This window comes from Otolemur garnettii, unplaced genomic scaffold (assembly GCF_000181295.1).
Source record: "Otolemur garnettii isolate 467f Iridium unplaced genomic scaffold, OtoGar3 scaffold00001, whole genome shotgun sequence".
Classification (NCBI taxonomy): Eukaryota; Metazoa; Chordata; class Mammalia; order Primates; family Galagidae; genus Otolemur; species Otolemur garnettii.
In genome coordinates, this window is record NW_003852396.1 from 24,984,657 (window position 1) to 24,996,518 (window position 11,862).

General features: G+C 42.6%; 1 protein-coding gene and 1 pseudogene across 2 annotated transcripts in view; both read left to right on the plus strand.

Moving 5' to 3' along the window:
* Nucleotides 1–11,862, plus strand: part of PAK1 (p21 (RAC1) activated kinase 1) — a 182,530-nt gene that overhangs the window by 45,217 nt on the left and 125,451 nt on the right. The window lies entirely within an intron of this gene.
* LOC100949917 lies at nucleotides 5,139–7,217 on the plus strand (annotated as a pseudogene). Its single transcript, XR_002772713.1, has one exon. The product of XR_002772713.1 is annotated as a bromodomain-containing protein 7 pseudogene (transcript).

The window sequence follows — 11,862 nt, forward strand, 5'->3', positions numbered from 1 at the left end:
AAAAAAAAAAAAAAAGCATTGGAGTTATGAAGATGAATGAGCTGGTCTCAACCCTTGATGTGCATATCATCTAGTAGGGGTGTGGTGGTGGGAAAGACCCTTGTAAACCAATAACTAATACAATGGACAAAGGAGAATATAGATAGTATTTACAATAAAAGAGAAATCATATCATGGGAATTTAAGATGTTATTACTTAGAATTACACTACATGGCCTTTAAGCTCTTTCCCATCTTAGTCTATAATTCTATATCTTGTATGTGACATATATTATCTATACAAAAAATTCATGAAGAAAAATGTGGATTTTGGCTTGGTGCCTGTAGCTCAGTGGCTAGGCTGTTGGCCCCATGCACGGGGGCTGTTGGCTTCAAACCCAGCCTGGGCCTGGTAAAACAACAATACAACTGCAGCAACAACAACAACAACAAAATAGCCGAGCATTGTGATGGGCACCTGTAGTGTCCCAGCTCGTCGTCTTTGTTACCTAAGGACTGCTTATTTGTGTTGGCATTATTGGAGAAAGAGGTTAAGAGCCTTCTTTTTTTTTTTTTTTTTTTTTGGCTGGGGCTGGAACCCGCCACCTCTGGCATATGGAGCCTGCGCCCTACCCTTTTGAACTACAGGCGCTTCCCAAAGAGGTAAAGAGGCTTCTTTAAAAGCTTGGAAAGCATTGGATTGAGTGATCTGAAGTCTCAAAGGACTTCTCAGTGGAGGGAAAAGAAAGGATTTTTTTTGCAGGAACAAAATCCAGGTCTGGAGGGGGAAAAGCCTTCCTTTGAAAGGCAGAGGTAGTGGAACAGGGCTTCTGGCAGGAGAGGGGCAAGTGAGTCAGCAGTAGGTGAGATAGGGACCACCAACTCTTGGATTATTTAGATGTAAACATACTTTCTTTGGCCTCTGGGGGTCCCCAGCACTATCTATTTTTTTAGGAACTAAACTAATGGAGCTGGCAGAGGTAGGAGGAATTCAGATATATCTTGCTTCTAGCAACTTAGGAGGTCTGCTTGTTTTTTAGTAGCTCTATTATGCATAGTTATCTTCCTCACTGTGGGAAGTTCTTGCTAGCTGATTGAAGCTAATGTCTAGCTGTATTTTTCCTGTTCTCTGCTTTCTTACTTTCTAGGTAAATAGTCTGTTGTGGAAAAGAAATCTAGAAATTAGTGGTTTAGTAGAAAGATTCTAAGAGCTCTAGTTAGGATCAGGAGAACTGGGTCAGGTTCCAGGTCTTCTGCTTACCTGTGTAACCACACACAAGTTTCTTTTCTTTTCTTTCTTTCTTTCTTCCTTTTTTTTTTTTTTTTTAATGAGACAGAGTCTCACTTTATCGCCCTCAGTAGAGTGCTGTAGCATCACAGCTCACGGCAACCTCCAACTCCTGGGCTTAGGCCATTCATTCTCTTGCCTCAGCCTCCTGAGTAGCTGGGACTACAGGCGCCCGCCACAACACCCAGCTATTTTTTTGTTGCAGTTTGGCTGGGGCCAGGTTTGAACCCACCACCCTTGGTATAGAGGGCTGGCACCCCACCCACTGAGCCACAGGCAAGTTTCTTTCTTTTTTTTTAGAATTATTTATTTATTTATTTAGAGATAGAATGTTAATATGTCACCCTTGGTAGATTGCCATGGTGTCACAGTTCACAGCAACCTCAAACTCTTGGGCTCAAGCAATTCCCTTGCCTCAGTCCCCCAAGCAGCTAGGTCTACAGGTGCCTGCCACAACACGTGGCCATTTTTTGCTGCAGTTGTCATTGTTGTTTAGCTGACCTGGGCTGGGTTCAAAGCCACCAACTTCAGTGTATATGGCTGGCTCCGTAACCACTGTGCTATGGGTACTGAGCCCTTTCTCAGTTTGTTTCCTCATCTGTAAATAGGATTGCTGTGAAGATCAAGGGAGATAAGCATGTGAAGTGTTGTACCTGCTCTTGTAGTAAGATTCACTAGTTGCTAAGTATTATTCATTATTATTTTGATTTTTATGTTTTTGAAAATTTAGGGTAGATGCCAATTAAGTTCTAAAGAATACTATTTTATATTAAAGCAACACAGTCCATATTAGAAGAAATTTTACAAATAATGTTGTGTAATATTTTCATTTTATACTTGGTACAGCTTACAGTTGGAATTGTTCAGGTTCAAAGTGAAGCAGTGAATAGCCCAAGTTTACTCAGTAGAGGCACCAGGAACTCAGTTTATAATACCTGAAAATCCAATGATGGGGTGTCTTAGGCTAGTCTGGGTGGCTGGGGCTAGATTAAATATCCATTTTAGTGGCCTAGAGAAGCCAGTGGCTACCCTAGTTTAAATACTGCTGGGTAGAGACAATCTTATACCTTCATACTCTACTGAGAAATTTTCACTAGTGAGTACCTAGGTACTTGATGATACATACCTGATGGTTCTTTCCTTGACAATTTAACCCATTCTTCCTTCTCTATAAATTAAAAACAAACCCAGACAAGAGAAGGCAAGTACGGTGCAGCCTCCAAGTATGATGTCTTGGGAGTGAATGACAGTTGGTTTGGGGTGAAGTCATAGAAGGAAAGCAGGAGAATGGATTGAACCAGAAAACACCTCAGGGGTTTCTTTCCCTCAAAGTCTACTAAGGGCTGTTTTTCCTGTTATTGTATGAGGAGACAATTATAAAACTTTAGTTGAGGGGTCCTCAAACCTTTAAAACGGGGGGCCAGTTCACTGTCCCTCAGACTATTGGAGGGCTGGACTGCAGGCCCTGGGATGAGTTGGCTGCTAAGCAGGACAGACACCGGGTGGCCCGGATAAATGTCCTCAGCAGGTTGCATGTGGCCTGTGGGCCGTAGTTTGAGGACGCCTGCTATAGTGACTGCAATTTCCCTTTAAGAGCATCTAACACAGTCTTTACCCCATTGTTTGAATTCCCTCTGCAAAGTTCCTGCCAAGTAGTCCTCTAACATCTGCTGACAAACTTCCATGAGAGCTCTGCTAGGGGCAGTAATTTTCATGGTTAGATATTTTGGCTTTTAAAAAGTAAAATCTGCTCCTCTGGGGTTTCTAATCACTGGCTTCTCACATAAGAAACTGAGGCTCAGGCTCAGTGCCCGTAGCTCAGTGGTTACGGTGCCGGCCACAGACACTGGGGCTGGTGGGTTTGAGCTTGGCCCGGGCCTGCTAAAAAACAACAATGACAACTGCAACAACAACAACAACAAAAAATAGTTGGGCTTTGTGGCAGGCGCCTATAGTCCCAGCTACTTGAGAGGCTAAAGCAAGAGAATTGCTTTAGCTCAAGAGTTTGAGGTTGCTGTGAGCTGTAACACCATGGCATTCTACTGAGGGCAACCTAGTGAGACTTTGTCTCCAAAAAAAAAAAAAAAGAAAAAAAAGAAAGAAACTGAGGCTCAGGCAGATGAAATGGTGCATATCAGACCACTGGGTGTGAATCTTATTTCCAGCTAAAAGGGTCAGGCAAGATGGAGACCTAGGAGTTCAGTTCTAAATCTTCAGATTTATCCATGTATCTTCACGGGTGCGTGGTGTGCCTGTGGCTCAAGTGGCTAAGGCGCTAGCCACATACACCTAAGGTGGCAGGTTCGAATCCAGCCCGGGCCGCCAAACAATGATGGCTACAACCAAAAAAATAGCCAGGCGTTGTGGCGGGCGCCTGTGGTCCCAGCTACTTGGGAGGCTGAGGCAGAAGACTCGCTTGAGCCCAGGAGTTGGAAGTTGCTGTGAGCTGTGATGCAACGGCACTCTACCCAAGGGGATAGCTTGAGGCTCTGTCTCAAAAATAAAAAATTATTTTTGTCATGGTCTTGTCAAATTTGTTAGTACTAGAAAGAAACTTACTGCTCAGTCTTTTCTTACCATTATTAGTCACTGATTTGTCACTGAGTCCCAGAGAGGTAAAGCCGTTTGCCTCAAGGTCACACTCAGAGATTCTGTGACAGAACTGGGATTAGGGCCCTGGTTTCCTGGTTGCCAGTCCTAGATGTCCTTCAGTAGACAATCTTCTGGACAAACTGTTACCAACCTCTAAAACTGTGTATGTTTAAGTACGATGTGGCTCATGCACCTGAAATTTCTTTTGGGTGATAGCATCAGTTAAAATTACCCGGGTTTCTGGGATGGGTGTGGTTGCTTACATCTGTAACTATATAGCCTTTTGGGAGGCTGAGGCCAATGATTACTTGAGGCTAGGAGTTAAAGACCAGCCTGAGCAAAAGCAAGACCCCATCTCTACAAAACATGGGAAAATGAGTTATCCAGGCATGGAGGTATATGCCTACAGTTTCAGTACTGTAGGTGGAGGCAGGAGAATTGCTGGAGCCCAGGAGTTTGAGGTTGCAGTGAGTGATGGTGATATCACTGCATTCTAGCCCAAGCAACAGAGTGAGACTCTGTCTTCAAACAAAAAATTACACAGATTTTAGTCTAAAAATATTAAGCTTTTTTCAACTCACAGAAGATAAAAGGTTCTATCCACAGTTATTTATGGAGTACCTATAAGAGCTCATAGTCTGTTTTGGAGGTAAACATTTAAGTGAATGCTCCATTCCTGGCCTGGTGCGGTCGTTCATGCCTGTAAACCTAGCACTCTGGGAGGCCAAGGCGGGTGGATTGCCTGAGCTCATGAGTTCCAAGACCAGCCTGAACAAAAGTGAGACCTTAACTGGGTGCAGTGGCTCATGCTTATAATCCTAGCACTTGGGATGCTGAGGCAGGTGAATTACCTGAGCTCACAGGTTTGAGATCAGCGTGAGCCAGAGTGAGACTCTCTTCTCTAAAAATAGCTGGGCATTGTGGTGGGTACCTGTAGTCCCAGCTACTGAGGCAAGAGAATCACTTGAACCTGAGTTTGAGGTATATGATGCCATGGCACTCTACTGAGGGTGACGAAGTAAGACTCTGTCTCAAAAAAAAAAAAAAAAAAAAAAGCAAGAACCTGTCTACTAAAAATAGAAAAACTGAGGCGAGAGGATCAGATCGTTTGAGCTTAAGAGTTAGAGGTTGCGGCCGCCTGGCGCGCCCTGTCCCCCTGCCTCCCGGTGCAGGGTCTCGTGGGCCCTGCTCCTGCCCTCTGCTCGCCTGGCCCGGACTGGAAGCGGCGCCGCTTGGCCTGGGCCTGGCGCGGGGGGCGGGCACCGGGGCCCGGTCGGACATGGGCAAGAAGCACAAGAAGCACAAATCGGACAAATACCTCTATGAGGAGTATGTGGAAAAGCCCTTGAAGCTGGTCCTCAAAGTGGGAGGGAATGAAGTCGCCCAGCTCTCCACCGGCAGCTCGGGCACGACTCCAGCCTCTTTGAAGACAAAATTGATCATGACAAACACAAGGACAGAAAACGGAAAAAGAGAAAGAAAGGAGAGAAGCAGGTTCCAGAGGAAGAAAAGGGCAGGAAACGGAGAAGAATAAAGGAGGATAAAAAGAAGCGGGATCAAGATTGCCTGGAGAATGAGGCCGAAAAAGACCTCCAGTGTCACATCCCTGTAATACTGGATTTGCCTCCTGAGAAGCCTCTCGCAAGCTCTTTAGTCAAACAAGAAGAAGTAGAACAGACACCCCTTCAAGAAGCTTTAAATCAATTGATGAGACAGTTGCAGAGAAAAGACCCAAGTGCTTTCATTTCCTGTGACTGATTTTATTGCTCCTGGCTACTCCATGATCATTAAACACCCAATGGATTTTAGTACAATGAAAGAAAAGATCAAGAACAATGACTACCAGTCCATAGAAGAACTGAAGGATAACTTCACAAACTAATGTGTACTAATGCCATGATTTACAACAAACCAGAGACCATTTATTATAAAGCTGCCAAGAAACTCTTGCACTCAGGGATGAAAATTCTTAGCCAGGAAGGAATTCAAAGCCTGAAACAGAGCATAGACTTCATGGCAGATTTGCAAAAAACTCGAAAGCAGAAAGATCGATCAGATACCTCACAGAGCAGGGAGGATGGCGGCTGCTGGCTGAGAGAGAGGGAAGACTCTGGAGATGCCGAAGCACAAGCTTTCAAAAGTCCCTATAAGGAAAATAAAAGGAAAGACAAAGATATGCTTGAAGATAAGTTTAGAAGGAGTCATTTAGAATGGGAGCAGGGGCAGATTGACCGCGTGGTGAGGGAGTCTGGAGGGAAGCTGACCCGGCGGCTCGTCAACAGCCAGTGTGAATTTGAGAGAAGGAAACCAGATGGAACAACAACGCTGGGACTTCTCCACCCCGTGGATCCCATGGTGGGAGAACCAGGATACTTCCCTGTGAGACTGGGAACGACAACAGGAAGACTCCAGTCTGGTGTGAACACTTTGCAGGGCTTCAGAGAGGACAAAAGGAACAAAGTAACTCCGGTGTTATACTTGAATTATGGACCCTACAGTTTGTATGCACCACATTATGACTCTACATTTGCAAATATCAACAAGGATGATTCTGATTTAATCTATTCAACTTATGGGGAAGACTCTGATCTTCAAAGTGATTTCAGCATCCATGAGTTTTTGACCACATGCCAAGATTATCAGTATGTCATGGTAGATAGTTTGCTGGATGTCTTAACAAAAGGAGGGCATTCTAGAACACTGCGGGAGTCGTAGAAGAGTTGTTTTCCTGAAGAAGAAGGTCATGTGAGGACACTTAACACAGCAAAGGAAATGGAGATTACAGAAATAGAGTCAGCAGGACGTCTGGACTCCAGTACTCAGGACAGGCTCATGGCACTCAAAGCAGTGACAAGCGTTGGCGCTCCAGTTGAAGTCTTTGAAGAAGCTGAATTGTTCCAGAAGAAACTTGATGAGACCACCAAATTGCTCAGGGAGCTCTAGGAAGCCCAGAATGAGCGTTTGAGCACCAGACCCCCTCCCAATATGATATGTCTCTTGGGTCCTTCATGTAAAGAAATGCATCTTGCTGAACAAGTGACCAATAATCTTAAAGAACTTGCACAGCAAGTAACTCCAGGTGACATTGTAAGCATGTATGGAGTTTGGAAAGCAATGGGGATTTCCATTCCTTCCCCGGTGGTAGAAAACAACTTTGTAGATTTAGCAGAAGATTTTGAAGAACCTAAAAAGGCTGATATTGCTGAGGGTGGCCCTGATGGGATCTGAAGCCAGCTGGTATTTAATTATATATTATGTACATATTTTTTTCATTCTTAGAAATGCTTTTCAGAAGATATTAAATATTTGTAAATTGTGTTTTTAATTAAACTTTGGAACAGTCAATTTTAGTGTTCCAGAGATTAGACTTACATTAGATAATAAAGCTGAACCTGAGACTCTGAAAAAAAAAAAAAAGAGGTTGCTGTGAGTTACAACACCATGACACTCTACCCATGGTGACAGTTTAAGAGTGTCTCAAAAAAAAAAATGCTCCATTACTAATATCCTCCACTCTTGCTGCAAGTATTAAAATTCCTATTTCAAGAAACAACTTAGAATACTTACTTTTGTGAGGCTTCCTGTTACCCCTTCACTCCCTACCCTTTAGGCCTCATAGAAGTGTTCTTTGTTATCAAACTTATGCTGCACTGGCAGTATGTTGTAGTGGAAAGAATATGGACATCTGATTTAGATACCAGGTCTAGGCTGGGTCTTGGCTCTAAATAATTCTTGCAAAGTGCTTATCAGCATGCTAGACACAGTTCCTGAACTGTTAGTTACTGTTGTTATAATTATTTTTGTTGTTACTCATGCTTTATCTTCCCTCTTAACCTGGGAGTTTCTCAAGGGCAAGGGTAGTGTTTTTTTCAAACTATAAGTCATAGTCCAGGAGTTGGGGATTTAAAATAGTAACTTGGACCAACATTTAAAAAAAGTCAAATAGATTACAACACAGACTATATCAGAATACATTGTGTGTAGAAAGAGCAAGGATTGTTTTGTGAAACTTTTATTGAAATTTTGTATTTATAGATTTGTGTATGTGTAAGCACATACGTGTGTACTGGAGCTCAGTGTAAAATGTCTTCTTACTGCAGGTTGTAATGAAAATAACTTAAGAAACCATGTTTTAGGGAAGAGCCTGCCTAACATTTACATGTTTTATTTGTGGGACCTAGCACAGGGTGTGGAACAAATCTTCCGATGTATATGTGACTAAGGCAAGGTGGTCTGAAATTAATTGCTTAATATATGATAAAGACAGCAAGTGTGATATGTTCACAGAAGGGAGACATTGTCTTAAGAAGCATTTGAGTGAAGTAGTTGAGAGCTGTATTAGACAAGATTCTTCAGGGAAACAGAACCAGTTAGAAATTATCCACCTTTCTGTCTGTCTACCTACCTACTTGTCTGTCTGTCTATCTATCTATCTAGTGAAGAATTGGCTCATGTGATTCTGGAGACTGAGAAGTCTCATAATTTGCCATTTGCAATCCAGAGACCCAGGAGAGCCAGACTGAAAGTGGTACATTTCAGTCTGAGTCTGAAGGCCCCTGAACCAGGGCAGCTGATGGTGTAAATTCCAGTCTGAGGGCTGGAGAAGAAGAAATGATGTCCCCCAGCTCATTCAGGTAGGCAGCAAAAAGGGCAAATTCCTCCTTCCTCTATCTTTTGTCTTATTAAAAGATATTATTTTATTATTTCATTTTCAGTCCCCCGTGATGCCCACCCACTCTGGGAAGGGCAATCTACTTTACTGAATCTACCTATTTAAATGCTAATCTCATCCTGAACTACCCTGACAGACACACCCAGAAATAATGTTTAATCTGGGTACCCTTTGGCCTGTCAAGTTGGCACATGAAATTAACTTTCCCAAGAGCTTAGTTTTCTGGCATCTGAAGGATCTGGGAATAAATTTCAGGTCTGCTACTTATTGGCTGTGTGATCTATGGCAAGTTACCTATCCTCCCTAATGCTGACTTTCTTCATCTCTCAAGTAGGGGTAATAATTACCTCAAAAACGGGGTGTGAAGATTAAATGAGATAAAGTTAATATGTATGGTGGCTGGCACATAATAAACACTTGCTTAATATTTTCATGGGCTAAAAATATTTTGAGGAGGGCAGTGCCTGTGACTCAAAGGAGTAGGGTGCCGGCCCCCTATACCGGAGGTGGTGGGTTCAAACCCCGCCCGGGCCCAAAACTGCAAAAAAAAATTTTTTTTTTTGAGGAGGCAGGTATTTGTCTTTTAAATACTGGTAAGAATTAGATATGGGAAATGTATGAGATGTCCTCTGTGCAGCTAGAAATCCCTCAGTGTCTTTTTCTCTTATGTACCCCTCTTTTAACACTGAGAACCGAGAGTCTTTTTTTCTCTTCAAAGCCATTTCCTGGGGAGAAAGTCCAAGTTAATCTGTTGCAACTTGCCTTTGGCCTCTGCCTTAGCCCTGTTTGTTCCCATTGGCTAGGAAAAGGAAATTAGTCCTCCTTGTCAACTCCAAGTTATACTTCATAGGCAAAATGTCTGCCTAACCTCAGGAGGGAACAAGCAGTAGAAGCAGTGAAGGTATAGCCCCTGCAAAAAAGGGACCCCACAGGCAAGGAAAATAGGGGGTGGTTTTTGCCCTCAGGTTGAAAGCCCAGATTGGAGCTGAGAGTGCAGGTTCTTAGGAAGGTGATTCAACTGGAAAGGTAGGGAAGGAAATCAGTCCTTTGTTTGACCTCTGTTGACGTTAGAAAGGAGCTAGATCTTATTTTCAAACCTGTGAAGTTGAGGGAAAAGAGGAAAGAGGAGATAAAATGCTTGTAAGGTACCCGGGATAAACTGGTGGGTTAGTTCCTGGAAGGAGCACCAGTCTGGGACAGGGGACTTCGGTTTTGTTCCTGGCTTTCCAACTGAATCTCTTTGTTTTTGTTTTTTGTAGGTTACTTGCCCATTCTGAGTTATGGTAAAGTAAGGGGAGAGCTAAAAGTTTACACTTACCTTATAAAGTCCAGAAGAGAGATCCATATATTCTAAGAGTTCACAGTAGTTCAGAAGAGAGAACTTTTTTTTTTTTTGGAGACCCATTATGTCGCCCTTGGTACAGTACTGTGGTGTCACAGCTCACAACTTCCTCCAGCTCTAGGGCTTAAGTGATTCTCTTGCCTCAGCCTCTCAAAAAGCTGGGATTACAGGTGCCCGCCATAACGCCCGGGTATTTTCTGTTGCAATTGTCATTGGTGTTTTAGCTGGCCTGGGCTGGGTTTGAACCCGCCAACTTTGGTGTATATGTATGTGGCTGGCATTGTAACCACTGTGCTACGGGTGCCAAGCCAGAAGAGAGAACTTCTGTTTGGTTTGTTAGTCTATATTAGTTTCTCAACTTCAGCACTATTGATATTGTGGACCATATAATTCTTTGTTGATGAGCAAGGGGCTGTGCATTATAGGATGTTTAGCAGCATCCCTGTCCTCTACCCACTAGAGCAAATAGTATTAACTTCTCCAAGTCATGATAATTAAAACTGTCTTTAGATATTGTCATGTCTCCCCCGGATTACAAAATCAACTTTGGTTGAGAACTAGTGATCTATATACATGGAAATAGTGGGGACAGCTAAAAGATAAAATAGTTAATAATAATACAATCTTATATACCACTTCACCATGTGCCAGATACTATTCTAAGCCTTTAAGCATAATAACTCATTTAATCCCCTTAATAATTTTATGAGTTAGGTAACATCTTTATCATTGTTTTACAGATGAGAAAGCTGAGAACAAGAAAGGTTGAGTGAATGAATAGCAGTATGTCTCTGGGACTGTGCTAAGAATCTGACTTACATGTTACCTCATTTAATCCTTACAGTCACTCTGTGTGCTGAGTTCTGACCTTCTGGTTTTACAGTTGGGGAGTCTGTTGTGTGCCTACCCTGCTACTGAGCTCTGAGGGCACACTGGAGTAAATAACTTAGCTCTTCCTCTTAATGATTTAGCATTGTCTCCCCTGATACACTGTTTTAGTTTCCAGAGTACTTTTTCCTACTTTATACTTGGAACATTACTGTGAAGTAGGTAGTATTATCCACATTTTATAGATAATGAAACCGAGACTTAGAGAGAGAAAGGGGCTTGTGTAAGATTGCACAGTAACTGAGGGAGCTGGACGGCATTTGTTGTACATTTTTGTTATTTGTGATTGACTGATGCGTCCAGCTATACTAAGCAGCAGGCAGTCATGTGACATAATGTATAGCAAAGAAATACTGAGTGCCTGTTTGTGATGAAGGGGAATGGAGAGGAGCTGATTCTGATTTGTAATATGGGGCTTATTGGTGAGGTTTTTTTCTGCATATGTGTTCTTCTACCCATGTCCTTCTTCCTGATTGGTGCTGGCTGGGTATCACAAGTTGTAATTCTGTTATGTTTATTTCTTTAATATCTAGAATTTAAGAATACTTCTGCAGTATTCTTTTCTCTAAACTTCATAAGTGTAGACTGTTTTGTTCACAATATCTTAGCACAGTGTCTTTCATGTCATTTTATTTGTGAAAATTCTGAATCAGTAGGCACAGCGGAAGGGACCCAAGAGACAGAGAACAGCAGTTTGGTAGTGGTTCTGGGACTAGTTCTGATTTTTCCTATCCTCAGGCCCAAACTTCTTTGTACAACCTCATGCTGCTTGACATACACCTATCATGATTAGGACTGTGTGATCTCGCTGTGTGGCCTTAGGGAAATCCCTTTGTTTTCTTTCCCATAAACAAAAGTATTAAACAGCTGTTCCTTTTTCCTTGCCATCTTTGGTTGCCCACCAGTGATGTCTTGGCGTGGCCTTCGACCACAGAATAAGTATCTATTGAGAAGTAGGGAAGGCTTTCTCAGAATTGGGTATCATGTTATCTCTCTAGAAAAGTGGCTCTCAACCTTCCTAATGCCGCAGTGCACAACCCTTTAATACAGTTCCTCATGTTGTGGTGACCCCCAACTATTTTCTTTTCTTTTTTTTTTTTT